This window comes from Notolepis coatsorum (genome assembly GCF_963971535.1).
Source record: "Notolepis coatsorum genome assembly, chromosome: 10".
Classification (NCBI taxonomy): Eukaryota; Metazoa; Chordata; class Actinopteri; order Aulopiformes; family Paralepididae; genus Notolepis; species Notolepis coatsorum.
Window position 1 is genome coordinate 22,003,267 of NC_140174.1, and position 18,797 is coordinate 22,022,063.

Consider the following 18,797-nt stretch of genomic DNA (forward strand, 5'->3'; position numbering starts at 1 on the left):
AGCATATATATCCCATATTCACCAGCCAGGGAGAAACAATGACACATTAGGAAGGTCTGACCACTAAGCAGTGGCGGCTGGTGAATTCTTCTCCAGGGGGGGGCGCTATACCGCTGCTCTGATGGCTGCCTTTCTGATCGCTCCGACGAGACTGTGCTTTATTTTGTTAATTTTTATAGTATTAGGAGTTTTATTTGCACCAACTGTTGGTGCATTATATGTGTATGACCGTCAGTCAATCATTGACATTGGATTAAGAAAAACTTACCGTTTGGATTGCTCTCTGGATCGGATCGCTGAACAGCAGAAATGGCCCGCCGAGATCCTTTGTTATGCCGGCCATGGACAAGACCAAAAGCCGCCGCGAAGACGAGGAAAGAGAGCCGGGGTCCGGAACAGACTGAGGTCCAAACGACACAGAACCACATTGCCCAGCATATTGTTGGCCAATGTGCAATCGATAGGAAACAAATTGGACGACATCAGAGCAAGGATCCAATTCCAGAGGGACATTCGGGATTGTAACGTCCTCTGTTTCACAGAAACTTGGCTGAGTCCAGATGTCCCGAATCATGCAATAGAACCGGCAGACCACTTCTTCGTTCTACGCAAAGACCGGACGGCATTAGAGTCACTAAAGACGAGAGGAGGCGGCATTGCCTTCATGATAAACAAGGAGTGGTGCGATTTAGGCAACACAAAGGAATTGTCTAACCACTGCTCCCCAGACCTGGAGTTTATCACGATAAAATGTCGACCCTTCTTCCTCCCAAGAGAGTTAACGTCCATCATCCTCATCGGAGTGTACATTCCACCACACGCGAACACTGAGGTCGCACTTTCAAAACTTCACGACGAGGTAAACAAACTCCAAGCAGCTAATGTTGACGCTGCCATTTTGGTCTTGGGGGATTTCAACAGCGCGCGTCTTAAAAAGGTGCTGCCGAATTTCTATCAGCATGTGACCTGTCCCACCAGAGGCGAGAACATATTAGACCATGTATACTCGCAATTTAAGAATGGGTACAAGTCACAGGCTCTTAGTCCATTCGGTAAAAGCGATCACGCCGCCATTTTTCTTTTGCCTAAGTACAAACAGAGTCTCAAGCGAACGCCGGTGGTCTCGCGAGAGGTTAAGCGTTGGGCCGTGACGTCAGTGGAGTCACTCCAAGCAGTGCTGGGAAGCACAGAATGGAGTGTATTCCGTGATAACACAGCCAATATTAACGAATACACCGAAATGGTGATTGACTATGTCTGTACTCAGGTAGAAGTAATAATCCCCACCACCAAAATTAATATCTACCCAAATCAAAAGCCCTGGGTAGACAAATCCGTCCGTGAGGCTCTGAAAGTGCGCACATCAGCATACAACACCGGGCTGGTGACAGGCAACATGGAAGAACACAAGATGGCAAGATACAACGTCAGGAGAGCAGTAATAGAGGCAAAACGGCGTTACAGGGATAAAGTTGAACTTCAGTTTGAACAGGCTGACTCTAGAGGCATGTGGCAGGGCCTCAGAACAATGACAGACTACAAAGGAACCCCCCTCAAACTGAACAGTGACATCTCCTTAGCAAATGATCTCAACTCCTTCTATGCGAGGTTTGAGGCTGTGAACAACAACACCAGCCTACAAACCACGGCAATGGGGGGGGGGGGGTCTGCTGATGGAGACTCAGTGTTCAGGGTAACAGAGCATGAGGTGAGACGGATCTTTAAAAAAGTGGATATCAGGAAGGCAGCAGGACCGGACGGCATCCCCGGCCGCGTCCTAAAAGTCTGTGCCGACCAACTGGCCCCGGTATTCACTGACATCTTCAACCTGTCCTTGGAACAGGCCGTCATCCCCACCTGTCTGAAGAAGTCCACCATCATCCCTGTACCCAAAAAATCTACGCCCGCTTGCCTCAACGACTACCGCCCTGTAGCCCTCACCTCCATAGCCATGAAGTGCTTTGAGAAGCTAGTGAAGGGCTACATCTGTTCCTCCCTCCCCATCAACCTGGACCCTCTGCAATTTGCATATCGCCCCAACAGGTCCACGGAGGACGCCATAGCCCATGTGCTGCACACAGCAGCATCACATCTGGACAAGAGGCAGGGGAACTATGTGAGAATGCTGTTCATCGACTACAGCTCAGCATTCAATACCATAGTCCCCTCCAAACTCATAGCCAAGCTCAGGGACCTGGGCTTGAACTATGACCTGTGCCAGTGGGTCCTGGACTTCCTGACGGGCAGACCCCAGGTGGTAAGAGCCGGCAACTGCACCTCCTCATCCATCACGCTCAACATAGGGGCCCCCCAGGGCTGTGTTCTGAGCCCCCTCCTCTACTCCCTGTACACACATGACTGCGTAGCACAGCGGAACAACAACACCATCATCAAATTTGCTGATGACACAGTAGTGGTGGGCCTGATCTCTGCCAACGACGAAAGGGCCTACCTGGAAGAGGTAGAGAACCTGTCACAGTGGTGTCAGGAGAACTGCCTCTCCCTGAACGTCAGCAAAACAAAAGAGATGATTGTGGACTTCAGGAGGTCGGGGGTCAAGGACTACAGCCCCCTCAGCATCGACGGGGCACCAGTTGAGAGAGTGAACAGTTTCAAGTACCTCGGAGCCCACATATCCGAGGACTTGACATGGACCACACACATTGACAGTGTTGTGAAGAAGGCACGACAACGCCTCTACTTCCTCAGGCGCCTAAGGAAGTTCCAAGTCAGTCAGAAGATCCTTAGGAACTTCTACTCATGTACAATAGAGAGCATCCTGACCGGCAACATCACCTCCTGGTTTGGGAATAGCACTGCAAAAGACCGTAGCAGACTACAAAGAGTGACACGTTCAGCCGAACGCACAATTAGAGGGGGGCTTCCCACCCTCCAGAACATTTACAACAAGCGGTGCAAGGGGAAGGCTAAGAGAATTATTAAGGACTCGAGCCACCCGAACAACTGCCTCTTTGAACTGCTGCCGTCAGGCAAGCGATACCGGAGTCTTATGGCGAGCACAGAAAGACTCAGAAGGAGCTTCTATCCCCAGGCCATCAGGCTGCTAAACAAACAATAATCGCTAAACGAACAATAATCACTATGCAACAACCATCAAATGCACACAGCACACACACCCACACGCACACACTCACTCAAACAAACAACACACTGCAGCACCCACTCTCCACACTTTAGATCACACAAACACACTTACACTTTATATTTATTGATAAAGGATTTGCACTACAACTCGTACACCTACTGTGAATTGTACCTAAACTGCACCTCGTCCATTTATGCCTTGCACTATATAGTATAGTATTGTATATTAGTACACTGCACAGTATTGTATATTGTATGGTAACTACGTCTACGAACATTGTACATATGTCTAAACTGAACACTGTGACCTCTTTTTTTTTTACTTCTAATTTTTACTATTTTTACTATGTTTTTATTTCATACTTATCTTGTCATGCACAGTCTCTGGAGCGCAACAGTAAGAAGCATTTTGTACAAAAGTATTCTGTACTTCTGTATGACAACTATTAAAGAAACTTGAAACTTGAAACTTGAAACTTGTAACAGTGGTTATCAAGTGTTTTCAGGTCAAGGACCCCCCAAGTTGATACGTAATAGACCACTGACCGCCATTTGGGCCGACAGTGGCTCAGGAGGTAGAGCGGTCGTCTGGTAGAAGGTTCAGAAGGTTCCCGGTTCGATTCCGGCTCTCAAAGTGTCCTTGAGCAAAACACTTAACCCCCTAACTGCTCCCGATGGGCAGGTCGGCACCTTGCATGGTCGCCTCCGCCATCTGTGAGTGAATGGGTGAGTGAATGTGTGAGTGAATGGGTGAATGTGAGGAACAAATTGGAAAGGCGCTTTGGATAAAAGCTGTTATATAAATGCACCATTTACCATTTACTTTGCACTTTGTTTTATGTTTTATGTATTACTACTATATATCCTACCTGTACCCCCGCCCATGCTGCTATGACACTTGAATTACTCCAAGGGGATTAATAAAGAAACACTTGACACTTGTTACCATCTCTCTCTCTCTCTCTCTCTCTCTCTCTCTCTCTCTCTCTCTCTCTCTCTCTCTCTCTCTCTCTCTCTCTCTCTCTCTCTCTCCTCTCTCTCTCTCTCTCTCTCTCTCTATCTCTAGTTAGAGTTAAGGTTAACCCTTTCACTGCCGCACTACCAAACGGTCAACCGTTTCACTGCGACAATACAGAAGGTTAATCCCTTTCACTGCCACACGACAAAGGGTTAACCCTTTCACTAGTGTGATAGTAAAGGGTAGGCCTGCCGCGATAAGCAATAAATCGATTAATTGCCGCGATAATTAAAATTAATGCAATGATTTTGACGGGCGCGATTAATTGCTATTTGCGCGTTTGTTTTAATGAGGCGGAACCAGTGCCCCTTGTCAGTCACTGTCCGTGTTGGGAGGCGGGCCGCTGGCTTTACTACAGAGCACAGCACGGGAGCTCGCCTATAGCAACGCCACATATAGCTTAACTACATTTCTCAATAGTGTTGCTCCTTTTAACCAAGTAGCGTTATTTGTAGTGTAACGTTAGAATAACACAGAATAACGTTAATACAATTACATGCATCATTGTTTACAATGAACGGGTGGGACTAGTCAAAGGACTGGAGACGGGGACAAGTTAAACATGAATTAATTTATTATAACAGGTCGTTTTCGAGTCGTGCTGCAGTGCCTACGCACCACAGCTATTCTATTATATACTGCTTTGACGCTTCCTCCTCATCGTTGATTGCATGTAGTAGCTGCATCTAACGTTAGTAGCTAACGTTAAAACTAAAAAACACAACCGGACGAGACAAGTTGTCGGCTAGGATAATCACAACAATACTTCCGGTCCGGTCGGTGGGCTTCAAAATAAAAGTCTTAAACACCGGAAAAGACGGAGCGGTGGGCTTCAAAATAAAAGTTTTGGAAAATAAATTTCTCAAAAAAATTCTCTAACCGGTCGCAATAATATCGCTTATCGCGATATTTTCGGGGGCAATTAATCGCCCAGCAAAATGTGTTATCGTGGCAGGCCTAGTAAAGGGTTAACCTTCTGTAGTGTGGTAGTGAAAGGGTTAAGGTGTGACCCCTCCCTTTCATGGTCGCCCCCACCATCCGTGTGAGTGACTGTGTGAATGTAAAATAAAAGCGCTATATAAATGCAGTCCAGTGACCATTCCTTGTGTGTGTTGCAGAGGTGAAGCGTGAGCTGGTGCTGGAGAGTAACCCTAAGTGGGAGGCTCTGACGGAGGTGCTGCAGGAGATCGAGAAGGAGAACAAGAGCTCGGAGCACGAACCAGGTCAGAGACACAGGGACTGTTCTGCAGAGCTGAGTGATGTTTATGGTGGACATTTAGAATATCATATTCTTTCCTTCAGAAATTTCTGTACAAGTAGAGGTTGAGTACTTTATTATCTAAAGATGGTAAGTTAGAGTGTTGTGTTTGTTCATAGTTAAAGACAGTATGAACAACCGGCGCAGTCATGAGCAGTCGCATTACTGAGAGCTCTCGCCAAAGAACCAAAACAACAAGGTTTTGTGCACATTTTCTCCTCCTGCTAATATGGATTACGGACTCATACCTCAATTCATCAATGAAGCAACATCAAACAGAAGTGGAGAGAAGTGAAAACGGATTAAACGAGACCCACAGTGACTTCTACCTTCTCAATGGCTCGGAAAAGAAACATCTAGACGTCGGAACGGCGGCTATACACACGTTACTACCAGCGAGCCCGGTACGTAAAAACTTACCCCCGACTGGCAGATTGGACCGTAGGACCATGATCATCCTGGTTCTGCTACTTTCGGGAGACATTCATTTAAACCCAGGCCCGGTTTTGACCAGAACTCAGGCTAGAAGACTTGGTCTGGCAACGCAAGAAGCAATGGAGGTTCCCATCGCGACCAACAGCATCAACAACTCAACCCGTGGCTACATCCACAGCGCGGACGGTGACTCTCCCCCAATGACGCCGCAGCAGACGAGCACACGTGAGGCAGAGACGAGAGGAGGTGAACCGAGAGTCGAAACCATGACGACCAACTCGACGCGGGATTTAAACATCTTGACGCCCGATAGCCGGCTAGCCAGCAGAGCTAACAGCGAAGTCCTTTGTTGTACCAGCACGGCGCGGGACCCGACCCCCCCCTCCCCCCTTCCCACCCACGACAACAAAGCCCCACTCAGAGGAACAGATCACAAATGAACAATATTTCGAACCTGCCAACATCAATGAAATAACCAACTCCAATGGACTGAACATTTTCCACCTTAACATAAACAGCCTAAAAAACTAATTGGATGAAATCAAACAATTATTCATAAATGGTAAGGCAAACATACTGTGCTTCTCAGAAACTAGGCTTGACGATTCTGTAAAAGATCCAGAGATAGAGATTGAGAACTACTCAATAATCAGGAATGATAGGAACAAACATGGAGGTGGCGTCTGTATGTACATACACAAAGACACCAAATTCATCAACAGAAATGACCTGAATCATTCAATTGAAACTGTATGGGTGGAAATCCTATTCGAAAGGGCGAAATCCCTACTGGTTGGCTCAATCTACAGACCGCCAGATCATAGTGGCTTTTATGATACACTTGACGGGTGTTTAGCTGGAGTTGAGGATGTAGAGAAAATTCTTATTGGAGACTGGAACACGGATATGCAATGAAAAGATGCACCCGTCTTCAAGTCATTCAGTAGGCTTTCACCCAACCCACACGTGTATGTGAATCAACTCAGACTACCATTGACCTCATTCTGACCTCTGACAAGTCCAAGATCTCCAATAAAGGGGTTATAGCATGCGGGTTAAGTGATCATTATATGATATTCTGTACCCGCAAAAAGCTAAAACAAAAGGCTGGCTGCCACAAAACAGTCACATCTAGAGACCTCAAAACCTACTCTAGCGAGGCCTTTAACCTTGAACTGGAGAGTCTGGACTGGTCAGATGAACTCAATGGTACACTGGTTGAAGAAACATGGCTTGGTTTCAAAACCAAATTTTCAACAATACTAAACGACATGGCCCCCCTAAGAACCACCAGGGTAAAAAATCGCGCTGAGCCGTGGATGCACTCCGAAATACTGGCCACTATGAAAACCAGAGACAAAAAATGCTCTGAGTTTCGTAAAAGTCTGTCAAAGCTTACCAAAAGCACGAGCAGTGAACTCCAAGCCCACGTGACTGAACTCAAACTAGAAAGAAACAGACTAAGAAACGACGTAAACTCCATGATCAAAACTGCAAAAAAGAATTTCATCAATGACAAAACTGAGGAAAACAAAAACAAACCACGTGAACTTTGGAAATTACTCAATAATCAACTAGGATGCAGTAAAAAACTTAAAACCAGATTCTCAAACATAAACATAAAAACGGACAACACGCTCATCACAGACAAGCTGGATGTAGCCAATTACTTAAACATTTTCTTCACAAACATAGCCACAACACTGGTAAACAAACTACCCTCCCACTCAGGGCTTTATGGGGTAGAACACATAGTAGCTTACTACAAAAACCTAGGGGTCCGCAAGGACGACTTCAAGCTGGAAATGGTAACAACAACAGATGAGGTACTCAAAAAACTGAGCGCCATCCAACCTAACAAGGCCACTGGCCATGACAACATCCCCTCCAAATTCCTCAGAGACTCAGCAGCCGCCATCACCCCAGTCATCACACACATAATAAACCTCTCCATAAAACAGGGACACGTCCCCAAGGACTTCAAAATTGCGAGGGTGACCCCTCTGCACAAAAAGGGCAGCAAATTAGACCCAGGCAACTACCGCCCTGTTTCTATTCTCACCTCCATCTCGAAAGTCATGGAAAAAATAGTCTACGAACAGGTCGAAAAGTACCTAGCGGAATAAAATCTAATCTACTAATTCCAATCTGGCTTCAGAACATCCCACTCCACTGACACATGCCTTCTCTATTTGAACGACCACATCAAACAAGAGGTGGACGCGGGCAAATACTGCGGCATGGTCATGCTGGACCTACAAAAGGCCTTCGACACTGTCAATCACTCCATTCTGATTGACAAGCTAAAAGCAATTGGTTTTGATAGTCTATCAGTGAGCTGGATGCAATCCTACCTTGAGGGGAGGGAACAGATGGTGGAGGTAAACGGTACCCTATCCCCCCCCCTCACAGTGAGCTGTGGTGTTCCACAAGGAAGCATACTAGGACCGCTACTGTTCCTAATTTATGCAAATGACATGTCGTCAGCTTGTGACTGCAACTTGTTCCTGTTTTTTACGGACGACTCAGCCCTGCTGGTCTCTGACAAGAACAAGTTACAGGTTGAAAAAACCCTCAGCTCGGAACTAGGCAAAATCTGCATGGCTCGCTGATAAGTTTCAAGTTTCTTTATTAGTTGACATGCAAAGATACAGAATACCTTCACATGGAATGCTTTTTTCTGTTATGCTCCTATGAGGATCATAGGACGCTTGGATCATACACATACAGCTCATTACAGTAATATTCCACAATTATTACATTTTAGATAGTAATAATGGTACAGAGCCTTGAGACAAACATATGCATATTCACCACCGCAAACAGACTGGCAGCCGTCATAGGCAGCGCCATTTACGGAAGGAGGGGGGAGTGGGTTGGAGTTGTTACAGGCTGTAGGGGGGGGGGGGAGTGGGAGGGGGGGGGGGGGGTGGGGGGGAGTGCACAAGCCAAGTCCTGGGTGGGGGAGGTCTCCCTCACACGAGGCAGCCAACAGTGCAGCGCCAATGCAGAGGAAGGGGGGGGGGGGGGGGTGGGACTAGGGATTGCGGGTGGGGAAGCCGCTCGCCACTCTTATCTCCCAGAGGGCCTTCGACTCCAGAGCTCTCGGTTCGACCTTGGTCCAGGAATTTGTTTTGGCTGACTGACTGGCACAATTTATCCCAGCCACGTCCCTTTAAATTTGATTTGAATAGAGTGGAATATAACTCTATTGATTTGAGTGGAGTGAGTTTTAACAACTCCGTCCAAATGACTGAATGCATTATTAGTCCAAGTGTCCAAGTGTCTTATCAGTTCATTTTGGTAGATCCTGTGCGCGGTAAACAGATCCAAAATCTTCTTATTGCAGTCCAAAAGCTTCGATAATCCAAAAATGACCACGTCTTCAAGTTGGTAACCCGATTATGATGTCCCAATAGGCAGAGAGGGTTAGCCTTATTCTGCTTCTTGAAGAAAATATGCAATCCACTGATTAGATCCATTTAGAGTTGATTTGAGTATAGTCCGGCCACCGGCACGAAGCAGGGCATAGCAGCGTCGGGCTCCATGGAGCAGTAGAGGCGGCGGTAGGAACGGCCTTGAAGGCCTTGGGAGAGAGGAAAGAAATGCGACTTGTCTCTGCAAGAGGTGGGATAACAAACTATCATTACACATGGGCAAAACAGAGTCCATTCTCTTCGGTTCAAATAACAAACTCAGCAAGACCGACGGCTTCTCAGTTACAGTGGGTGACAATATTGTCACAAGGAAAGATGAAATTACCTACCTGGGTTCCATCCTAGAGGCTAATCTCTCCTGTGACAAAATGGCATCCAATGTAATAAAAAAAGTCAACCAACGAACTCGATTCTTGTACCGGATCTCCTCTCTGGTAAACAAGAATACCCTGAAGACTCTGGCAGGAGCACTCATTCAAGGGTACTACGACTATGCTTGCACCTCATGGTACCAAAGCACCTCAAAGGCGCTAAAAACTAAATTACAAACATCTCAAAACAAACTGGTCAGACTACTGCTTGACCTTACTCCTAGAACCCACCTCACCCCTGCCCACTTTGACAACCTAGGATGGCTTAGAGTAGACGACAGAGTACAGCAACTTGCAATGGGCCTGGTCTACAAGATGCGCTACACGACCAAGGTACCCATGTACATGTCAAAATACTTCCCAAAGGTCAGTGAATACCACGATCACAACACCAGAGGGAGCTCCACAAATCATGTTAAACCCAGATTCGGCTCAAACAAGGGACTAAACACGTTTCGCAATTATGCCACATCAATGTGGAACGCCCTACCCAACGCTGTAAAGGAATGTGAATCACTACCCACTTTCAAAACCACTCTCAAGGGACACCTACGGGAGACTGCAATTCGAAACTGGCCCCTGTAAATGTCCTAACCCAACCCCCTCCAATGTATAGTAATTTACCTAGTATGGTTGTCAATATTCCAATGTACAATTTTGCTTGTTTGTACAGTGTGTCCCCCCCCCCCCCCCCCCAATGTACAGTTTTGCTTGTTTATACAGTGTTTCTCCCCCCCCCTCAACCACCTCCAATGTAAATTACCCAGTATGGTTGTCAATATCCCAATGTACCCAACCCCCCCCCACACAACCCCACCCAACCTCCTCCAATGTACTGTTTCTACATCAAATGTATATACTCCCTTTTCTTGACTCTTTTTGTATCACAAACAGTACTGTATTTGCAAATCTGGTATGTCATAAATGTATAGATGTAGCAGTACTGTCTATCTGTATGTCATGTATGTCCTGATGAATTGAAAATGGGGGACCCTGATGTAAACAAGACGAAAGTCTTTCTCTGGTCTGCATCCCCTTAACAATTGTGTGTATTGAGCTGTACTGTATTGTACCCATTCTGCAATCTGTTAATAAAGTTTTCAATCAATCAATCAATCAATCACTGCTCTGGGAACAGTTATTTGAAGTTGACGCTTCTGTCATTCATCTCTACGTGTGGTTATTGTCGCAGCTTTGCAGTGGACACACCTAGGAAACACAGTGACTAAAATCAGGCAACTGTAATATTAGGAGGATACACTACTGCTTATCGCGTCATTTAGTTACTAGATGACAGGCTACTATGAGAGACGCTCACCAGATGTGTTGCTGTTGCCTGGATTGGAGGACAGAATCTTGCTCCACTTTCCCCGTCTGTAGTGGTTGGAGCCCAGTAACTCCGCAGACTCCCCTCGCATCTCTTGATGCGGAAGTGCGGATTGATATGAACCAAGTGCTCTGAGGCTTTGATTAGACACAGGTCTGTTATAGAGGGCAGCGGTCATTATCAAGAAATAACCGACCGCTGAATTCAATCAAGCATTCAACCAAACCGTGTAATAAAGTCCTTTAGTCACCTGTCTCCCATGGATTCACATTAATTTACATAATGGATTAGTGATCTAGTAGTATCCTATTCTAGCTTTATAACTGAGCCCTGCTACAACCTCACAAATAGCCACATAGGCATTTTTATAGTGTTAACTAATGAATGTGTCTAAATGGTTCTCATTTGATGGCCCATCAAAACCGGCTGTATGTGCGGCAATGTGGCCGACGGTATTGTCTTTCTGAGGTTATATATATAGTGGGCCCAGTTTTAAAGTTGGGAAAAAGATAGGGGCATCATTGCACATTTTTGTTTTTGAGGAATCCATAATTGTCGGCCATCTTATGCTAGCCTCTTGGCAAAAGGAGGAAATTGCACTCCACATCACAAAAATACATAATAAATAAATCATTAAATCAATAAATAAGTAAAGAAAGAAATATATACGAATAGGCTAAAACTAAATAAAATCAATGAAATAGGAAGGGTGTTCAGCTCAGTTATTTCTGTGTTGGTTTCGTCATTGACAGACATGGTGTCAATAATATATCCTAGTAAGAGTTGTCAGGTTTTATGGAAGGTCTTTCAGCAAGAACTTATTCCCCTCCAGCCAAATACATTGTAATATCTCATGGATCCATCTATTATGTATAGGCGGAGAGGAATGTGTCAGCTTTTTCCTTTGATGCCTCTAACTCATGGAATGTCCTTCAACTGTCTCTGAAATGGGAGGTTCTCCCTTCCCTTGGTATGTTTAAACGTATGATTTCAGACCATTGTGTGTCTACCTGTAACTGTTTTAGCTGATCTTTTAAAATTATTTTAAATGTTTTTTATTTTTACTCTGGTGTTTACATTTCTGTGAATATTGTTTGTATTATGTACTGTTTACATTTTGTACAATCGTCGTTTCTGTAAATGAGGGAAACCTCAGAGGATTACGATTTTAAATAAAGGTTGAAATTAAATGTGTCTCCTAGCAAGCAAAGTGGTGAATGCAATACTGCAATAGCTTGTCGTGTTCCCTTCACGTCTATGTGTTTATCCACGGTGTGTATCTTCCTCTTTAGTGTTTTATGGGTAATAAACTACAACATGTTGTCACCCCTTCCAGGCCACACGCTGATCTGCGCCAGCGACGACAGGACGTGCGCCCAGCTCCACCAGTACATCAACCGCGGCTCCGACGCTCTGCTCCACCGCCTCTACGCCCGCACCGTCGGCAAGCGGGATGCTGCCGCCGCCGCCCTGGAACTGGACTCGCACAGGCAGGGCAAGGGCTGGTCCAAGACGTGGCCCGGGAAGGGCCCCAAGGGGAAGAAGGCCATGCAGAAGACCGGCGGGCCGGCGGCCCGGAGCAAAAACGGCCTGGCGGAGGAAGAGGAGAAGGATGACGGAGGAAGGAGGGGTAGCGGTGAGGTGGATGGTGATTACGTCGACGGACTGATGGGGGAGGACGATGATGACGAAGGGGAGGAGCAGCCGCTGAAGTTGGATTTGTCGTCCGACGCCTACTACGGCGTCCTGAAGGAGCCGCTGACTGTTATTCACCCGCTGATGGGCTGCACTGACCCCTACAGCCTGACGCGGGTACTGCACGAGGTGGAGCCCAGATTCGTGGTCCTCTACAATGCCGAGATCAGCTTTGTCCGCCAGCTGGAGGTCTACAAGGCCAGTCGACCGGGAAAACCACTGAGGTGAGAGCGAAAGACGGCGTAGATATAAAGAAACCTCATTGGCTCATTTCATAATGCGTCACCTTGTTTGTGGAGCTATAACTATATTCTATATTATAGCTATGGATACAATACTATGGCCCATTTGACATCACCTATCTATCGTTCAATATGTGAAAAATATCCTTCCCCCCATGGGCAGCCGGGAGCAGATAGGGCGTCAACGTGAGCCGCGCCCCGGGGACCAATCCAAGTGCTCCTGTCCGTCTTCATCAAGGACGCCACAGCGTTAGCGATCTGTTGTGCATGTTTTTCCATTGGGTTTATCTTATCGGGGGGAAACCCTTGAGAGCACGGGGAGAACATGCAAACTCCACACAGAAAGGCCTGGGAGATACCCCACCTGAGTACCTGGCATCATGGAAACCTGGTCCCCAAGCTGGAATAGAACCCTGGACCTTCTTGCTGTGAGGCGACAGTGTTAACCACTACACCACCGTGCCGCTGTGATTGTGCACGCAGCTTGTCTGATTAGCTACTAGGCTAAAAATGAAGAAAACCACCAGTAACCTTAGTATTGCGTCATATTTTTGACGTGTTGGACCTAGTGAGCCGTCTAATGAAAATGTGACCGAGAACAGTGAACCAGCAGTGGCAGTAGCCACCGTTACAGGTATCGCTAACGTCGTTAGCGACAGCAACATCAGCATATTTACCCGACCATAGCAAGCATTAGTCTCTTCATATCTCTCAGTTCCTTTGCTCAGAGAGACCGTACTGAATTGACCCATTCTGCAATCAGTTAATAAAGTTTTCAATCAATCAGACAAATGTATAGAAAAGCTTTTATTATAACATAATATATATATATATTATTTCATGCCTAGTTTGGTCCTGCTCCTGCAGAGCGCTGGTACTCGTGGGCGGCGGGGAGCTAACGTTATTAGCGTGAGCTCTGAACGTTTTGTTTTGATTTATCGTGTAGCCTAATGGCGGACTTTCGGAAAGTAAAAAAACGAATATGCGCTTGCCGATCGGTGGTAAGAACAGCAGAGGTGGGTGCAAGCGGTGTGACGTAATTGGCAGAATCGACTGTCAATCAAAATTGTTCTGTTGTGGTACCTGACATGCATTGCAAACTCAGATATTATGGGATAAAGGGCGGCTAGGTGGTGCAGTGGGCAAGGCACTCACCACCAATGCTGGAGACGCTGGGTTCGAGCCCAGCTCTCCACATTGTTTTCAGTTTGGCTGGTCGTCCGTACTAATACAATTGGCAGTATTAGGGGGAGGGAAAACTGAGGGGTGGGGATCGGACGGTGTCGACAGCGACTTCTACAGGTCGGTTGGTGCGCCTGCGCAGTAGAATCAGGAAGCGATGGGGGCGGCGCCCCTCTAAAGCGCAGACCCCTGACGCTGAAAGATCGCGCTGCGCAGGTGAAAAGATGCAACGGCTGCTACCTCGAGTATCGGAGGGGACTCGTGCTATGTATGGCTTCGTCCACATTGCAGCCGGCTTGTGGGAGGCAAGAAACAGCGTTCGAGACAGGGGAGGGTTGAATTGGACGATATGAAATTGGGATGGGAGAAAAATAGAAAATCGGAGAAAAAGTGGATAAAAAAAAATAAAGATATTATGGGATAACACTGGAGAAAATGGGGCTTTGTTTGAGCGAGATACAGTGCTGTCTGTTAAAACTCATAAACAAGTCTTGAGCAAGACAAGTTAGTCTGTTATGAAAGCCAGTGAGTATTGTATGACTCAGACTGCAGCAATAATCATGAGCATTATAAAATAAAACACACATGGCTGGTGGAATACCATAAACATATCTTTTGATGTTTCCTTTTTTTAAGTAAGTAAAGAGGCCTTTGTTCATATCGGTAAGCCCAATTTGTAACACAAAAAGAGAGACGTGTAGCCTATTTATTTATTTAATATTTTATTTATTAATTTTATTATTATTATTTTATTTGTTGCCATGCCTAAAATAATATTCAAGCATAGAGCTAAAACATTTTCTTAAACAATAATAAAAAAAATTGTTATATGAAAGAATGTTATAATAAAAGCTTTTCTATACATTTGTCTGATTGATTGAAAACGTTATTAACATATTGCAGAATGGGTACAATACAGTACAGCTCAATACAACAACTGCTAAGACTGGAGGATGAAGACCAGAAAAAGGCTTTCGGCTTGTTTACATAAGGGTCCTCCATTTTCAATTCATCAAGACATTTAGAGACATACAAATATACAGTACTTTCATTAAAAAAAATTGGGTTATTTAAAAAAAAGTGCCCCTAAAAAAATATTCTTTGCCCCTAAATTTTTCATTTGGGGCACCTGTGCCCCTAGTGAAAAGGCTTAGCGTACAGCCCTGCAAATCACATCTATGTCATAGGTATTATGTTTCATCATAAATGCATGAAAGGAGGGGGGTAGGGGGGGTCGTTCCTGATTATTTGATTGTCGCTTATCAGCCCGATCGGTATAAAAGCATTGCAGGATCAAGCATAAATTGATGTCAGATAGTCCTTACCTGTGATCGGGAGTATTCCAAAAATAATATTCCAATATTTTGTTCGCCATCTGGTACATCTGATGTCCATTTGGTCCACGGCATAACCCACCACAACATATGGATCGGGGATATTTGACGCGCTTCAATGGAACCGGGAGAACCGCTCCACTCTGCTGACAAGGAAAAGTGAGACCGGAGACATTTGGCCGTTTCACAGGCCAAGATACAAGGTTACAAAGGGTGCTCGATACCGCCTCTAGCTGGATGCGGCCGGTATTGCACTTTTGGGATCTCAGACTCATTCTCTATGGTAACACCAAGGTCCCTGGATGAATAATGAATAATAATATATAATAAAGGAATAAACGTCCAAAACCAGATAAATCTCGGGTCTGGCGCCCAACCGCTGGCAAGTTAACCCGACTTATCTCGGGTTTGGCCTCCATTGAGTTAATAGTCATGGTTTGTATTCCGTTCATTCAGTACACAGTGTCTAATGTCGTTCCATACACTCTCAGGGTGTACTTCCTGATCTACGGTGGTTCAACCGAGGAACAGAGGTATCTGACGGCTCTGTCCAAAGAGAGGAAGGCCTTCGAACACCTGATCAGGTCAAAACTCTTACTTTTATTACATAATAATCTTTCCAACAGACTCTATATTTAATTAATCTAAAATGATCTTGTGTTGATTTGGTTTCATCAGAGCCTGCTGAGACTTCTTTTGTAATTGGTTTGATTTGTTTGCGTGGTGCCACAGGGAGAAGGCCACCATGGTGGTCCCCGAGGAGAGAGAGGGACGAGAGGAGACCAACCTGGACCTGGCCAGGGGTCTGGAGCCTGCCAACGCCACCACCACTAACACCCGCAAAGCAGGCATGTCCACTTTCTTCTTTACTGTTGCACTTAGAACAGTTGTTTGTTGGGCGGCTGGGTAGCTTTGAGATCTAAGCACTCGCCTACCACCGCAGAGATTCGAATCCAGCTGTCAGCGGTCCCTCCGGCTTGGTCAGTCATCCCTACGAACACAATTGGCAGTGTTCGCGGGTGGGAAGCCGGTAGGGTGTGAGTCCTGGTCATTGCAAACAGCGACTCCTACTGGGCACCTGTTCAGCGGGGAGGGGATCTGGGGGAGATAGCGTGAACCTCTGCATGCGTTAGGCTCTCCCAGTGAGACTCCTCGCTGTCGGGTGAAAAGAAGTGGCTGGCGACTCCACATGTATCGGAGGAGGCATGTGATAGTCTACACCCTCCCCGGACCAATCAGGAAGGGAATTGGCATAACGACTAAATTGGGAGATGGGAGGAAAGGGAGAAAGGCAAAAAAGTACAAATAAAAAAAGAACAGTTGTTTGTACGATGAACCTTCTCACTCTTCTCTCTGTCCTTCTCACTCTACGAGTCGGAACCCCTTTCCTCATGTCGTCTTGCTGGCCACGGTTCTGGCTCTGGCCAAGAGGTCTGGTCCGGAGGAATCGTTGTGTAAAAACAAGACTGTGTTGAAGGGAGCTGTCAGCAGCAACTTTGACTTGTTTGATTTATGTGACTCAGTGTGTGTTGTTGCCCTTTTCCTGCCGACTGTTTGAAGAAGAATCTTTTCTGACCTATTGGAAGAGAGCCAGAGGTATGGCTAGGCCAGATTACTGCCGGTTAGGGGTTGCCACGGTGATGTGACATTTCCCATGACTAATAAACTCATGACAACACCGGTATTACCGGTGACACCGGATTTTTTTTTAAATTACGCTCAAGTGTCTGTGGAGCACTTACTTTGATCTTTAACGTTATGCGGCTACCGTGATCCACTGTGTCCATCTGTCTAAGTCTGTTTTGAATTCATTTTCAATGGCGAGTATCTATTTGTAGGACAGACAGAGTTGACGTTATATTCTAAGTAAAAAATAAACCAGTAATACCAGACAGTAATACCTTCCATCAATCTTCTATCCGTTTATTGACTGGTCTGGACTGGTCCTCAGCTCCTCTCCAGTCGAGCTGCTGCAGGGTTTAATCACATCGTCTCTCTACTCTAAATGAAAGTGAAACTTGTGCTACTCTGTACTGCGATCTATATAAAATAGATCTGCTGTCCACGCAGACACATTCAGTTTATAATGTTGTCTGACTAAGTATTGATAACACGCTTTGGTATTTGACAAATTTGAGTAATTTTTTTAATGAATGTGGGCACTGATATGCCAAAATGAACCAAATGGGTTTTATTTCTATAAAATAAATAAAGTTTCAAAACATACATGGGGGTGGTGGGCAAGTACTGTACTTGGTGGATGCCTGGATGCTGAATACCACTGGTATCACCGACTACACCAACACCACCTGATGCCTTGGTTGTGGCATGACCAAGAAATGTGTCCCCCCTGTCACATTTGCATACACATCTCTTACTAATCTACCCCCCTCCTTTGTGTGTATGCTTCCTGTCCGATAACCAGGAGGCCAGGAGCAGCCCAAAGAGCCGTCGCGAGTCATCGTGGACATGCGGGAGTTCCGCAGCGAGCTCCCCTCCCTGCTCCACCGGCACGGGCTGGACATCGAACCCGTCACCCTCGAGGTGGGAGACTACATCCTGACCCCTGACACCTGCGTGGAGCGCAAGAGCGTGAGCGACCTGATTGGCTCGCTGCAGAGCGGGCGTCTCTACACCCAGTGCCTGTCCATGACCCGGTACTACAAGAGGCCGGTGCTGCTCATCGAGTTCGACCCCGCAAAGCCCTTCTCCCTGGTGGCCCGCTCGGACTTCAGTCGCCACGAGATGTCGGCCAATGACGTCACGTCCAAGCTCGCCCTCCTCACGCTGCACTTCCCCCGGCTGCGCCTCCTCTGGTGCCCCTCGCCCCACGCCACCGCCGAGCTCTTCCTGGAGATGAAGCGGGGCCACGCGGAGCCGGGCGGCGCAGGCCATCACGGCCGAGTCGGACACGGTTCCCGAGGCCGCCGACCTCTACAACCCGGGACCGTATGACTTCCTGTTGAAGATGCCGGGGGTCAACGTTAAGAACCTCCGGGTTCTCGTTAGGAACGCTGACAGCTTGGCAGATCTGGCCAAACTTAGCCAGGACAAGCTGGCACAGATACTGGAGAACGCTAGCGGCGCTAAAAGGCTCTATGAGTTTCTGCATAATGCGGTGGATGTGCCGGCCCCCGTCCAGAGGGGCAAACAGACATCATAAAAAAGGGATTGTTTTTGACCGGCTGTTAGTCATGTTTGACTTTGCCCTAGGTTTAGAAATAAACTTTTTTTTTTCAGGGCTTTTTTGCCCCCTTAATTGATTTTCGGGGGCTTTTTTTGTATTTCGGGGGCACTGAACTTTTATGATGAAAAGGTTATTAAACATCCTTATCATTTAAAAAATACAACTCAATTAATGACCTCATTTTGTGGCTGCGGCTGTCCTGGTGG

General features: G+C 46.4%; 1 pseudogene across 1 annotated transcript in view; it reads left to right on the plus strand.

The window, feature by feature from the left end:
• The window catches only part of LOC311235783 (DNA repair endonuclease XPF-like), a 32,817-nt pseudogene extending 14,250 nt beyond the window's left edge, over nt 1–18,567 (plus strand). The window contains exons 7-11 of the transcript in view: nt 5,242–5,346; nt 12,288–12,870; nt 15,896–15,988; nt 16,137–16,252; nt 17,830–18,567. The product of the transcript in view is annotated as a DNA repair endonuclease XPF-like (transcript). The remainder of the gene's footprint in view (nt 1–5,241; nt 5,347–12,287; nt 12,871–15,895; nt 15,989–16,136; nt 16,253–17,829) is intronic.
• Nucleotides 18,568–18,797: the final 230 nt, after the last annotated feature.